Source organism: Pecten maximus, chromosome 16 (assembly GCF_902652985.1).
Source record: "Pecten maximus chromosome 16, xPecMax1.1, whole genome shotgun sequence".
NCBI classification, from domain to species: domain Eukaryota; kingdom Metazoa; phylum Mollusca; class Bivalvia; order Pectinida; family Pectinidae; genus Pecten; species Pecten maximus.
This window is the reverse complement of record NC_047030.1, coordinates 35,823,851-35,827,002: the sequence shown is the minus strand read 5'-3', so window position 1 is coordinate 35,827,002 and position 3,152 is coordinate 35,823,851.

Here is a 3,152-nt window from a genome sequence, read left to right as displayed (position 1 = left end):
TTCTGTATATGTGTATTGATGGAGACCTATAGTAATTTAATGTTGGACTTTACTGTTGACCCTTCAGTACCCCATCTTGGCTAAATTTTCACTTCTGTTTCATTTCTTTTGGAACAACATTAAAATTTTATGATTATACATTTTAAAAAGTTGTACGGGGTGTATGCATGTTTTGAAAAGTCCTTCATTTTACTGTCTGGCCTTGAAAAGTTCTTTGATTTTGCTGTGTGGTCTGAGAAAATCTGCAGTTTGCTTTCAGCCATGAAGCATTGAATATGACATGCAGTGTTTCAAACATAGCACTTCTATAGAAAGATGGTTTGTACTTTCAAACTAAATTGGAAGAGAGAATTGTGTGAAGTTTGTGTCTGTCAATCCAAAGGTTACAGTTGAATGGTGAAATACTTTTATTGTCTCAAGCTGAGAAAATTAATTAAATAATAACAAAAATATTTAAAGAATATTATATCGGGTAAAATAGCTGTAAAATATTATGTGAAAACTTCATTAAAATCTTAAATGAAGGTTTCGAAAATGTCTAGAACTTTGAATCAGATCTGTATTCAACTATAAACCATCATGTAAAATCTAGGTCAGTTAAACATGCTTTGTAGAGATAATTTTAAAAAAATAGGTGTTCTTCCAAGACTGTTTATTCCTGAAGTCTGGCTAAACTCAGTAAAAATACTGCTGTATATGAAAACAAAAATAATGCTTTTAAAAAAAAAATAAAAATAATGCTGTATATATAAAGAAAAATGTTGTTTATAAAAACTCAAATATTATTTGGTTTCACTAAACTCATCAAGTTCACTTTTCAAATGTAAATCCTGGTATCCATTTCATAAAATCTTGTAATATAAATTATAAAAATGTATTTATATATTTGTACATGTATACAGTTTCTAAAAAAAAGACCACAAAAAGACAAAAGTTTGGGTATTCCTTGCCAAGCATACTCCCAATGCTTTAAACAAGGATTGGCAAGTCCACCAAATATGTAACGCGAGAAGGAGAAAATGTAGCAGCCAGACCAGGGTTTGAACCCAGGACCCTCTGAAATCTAGACCGACACTCTACCACTAAACTATCTGGTCGCCAATGATTGACCCAGTCCAGTTCTGCTACAGTTCCGTGAGATTGCCTATATGCAGTACTGTACATATCTACCGAAAAAAAATGTGTTTAATATGCGCACCAGTGTAATTAGCGCAGGTACTTTTTGGGGCTGAAAATGCTGAAAAAACTTCTATCCGTATATTTTGCGCGTGAAAATTTTTGACCAAAAACGATGTCCAGAAGGTCCCGAAAACGATGTATGAAAATGACACTTAACACAGATTAGTACAAAACTTTGCTTAAAATCATTTTACTAAATACTTGATGATTAAGATAATCTGATTATTTTGAATTTGTAATGAAGAAATAGTAAAATTGCGTCTTGTTTATTTTCTTTAAATCGACCTTAAGAGGAAAACAACTACGATAACATTTATCAGCTCAAACTTACACACACTTTCAAAGAAATGTAAAATTAAGAAATCACTTTTGCATATATCGCCACAAGTATGTCTAATTAATCTAAAAAATTATTTATAACTTATCCCAATAAAGCTTAATGCGGTAATTGACGACAGAAATAATGTCCGCTTGTATGTGGATGTTCCCTCAGAATCTCTGCTGTAGCTGTTGGTACCTATGTACGATTGTTTGTTTATTTTTGTTTAACGTCCTATTAACAGCCAGGGTCATTTAAGGACGTGCCAGGTTTGGAGGTGGAGGAAAGCCGGAGTACCCGGAGAAAAACCACCGGCCTTCGATCAGTACCTGGCAACTGCCCCAAGTAGGTTTCGAACTTGCAACCCAGAGGTGGAAGGCTAGCGTTAAAGTGTCGGGACACCTTAACCACTCGGCCACCGCGGCCCCTATGTACAGGTAGTGTAACTGACCTTGTGGCTGGTATACTAATTATGTCATCATTGGTTGGTACTGGTTGTGTTGCTATTATCTAAGCGCTCCCAATTTACAAGTCTCTCCCAAATAAAACAGCGTAATATATATGGTAAAGCAGCGTAATATATATGGTAAAGCAGCGTAATATATATGGTAAAGCAGCATAATATATATGGTAAAGCAGCGTAATATATATGGTAAAACAGCGTAATATATATGGTAAAACAGCGTAATATATATGGAAAAACAGAGTAATATATATGGTAAAACAGCCTAACATATATGGTAAAGCAGCGTAACATATATGGTAAAACAGCGTAATATGGTAAAGCAGGGTAATATATATGATAAAGCATCGTAATATGGTAAAACAGCGTAATATATATGGTAAAACAGCGTTATATGGTAAAGCAGCGTAATATATATGGTAAAGCAACGTAATATATATGGTAAAACAGCGCAATATATATGGTAAAGCAGCGTAATATATATGGTAAAACCGCGTAATATATATGGTAAAACAGCGTAATATATATGGTAAAGCAGCGTAATATATATGGTAAAGCAGCGTAATATATATGGTAAAACAGCGTAATATATATGGTAAAACAGCGTTATATATATGGTAAAACAACGTAATATATATGGTAAAGCAGCGTAATATATATGATAAAGCATCGTAATATGGTAAAGCAGCGTAATATATATGGTAAATCAGCGTAATATATATGGTAAAACAGCGTAATATATATGGTAAAGCAGCGTTATATGGTAAAGCAGCGTAATATATATGGTAAATCAGCGTAATATATATGGTAAAGCAGCGTAATATATATGGTAAAGCAACGTAATATATATGGTAAAACAGCGCAATATATATGGTAAAACAGCGTAATATATATGGTAAAGCAGCGTAATATATATGGTAAAACAGCGTAATGTATATGGTAAAGCAGCGTAATATATATGGTAAAGCAGCGTAATATATATGGTAAAACAGCGTAATATATATGGTAAAACAGCGTAATATATATGGTAAAACAGCGTAATGTATATGGTAAAACAGCGTAATAAGGTAAAACAGCGTAATATATATGGTAAAACCGCGTAATATATATGGTAAAACAGCGTAATATATATGGTAAAACAGCGTAATATATATGGTAAAGCAGCGTAATATATATGGTAAAGCAGCGTAA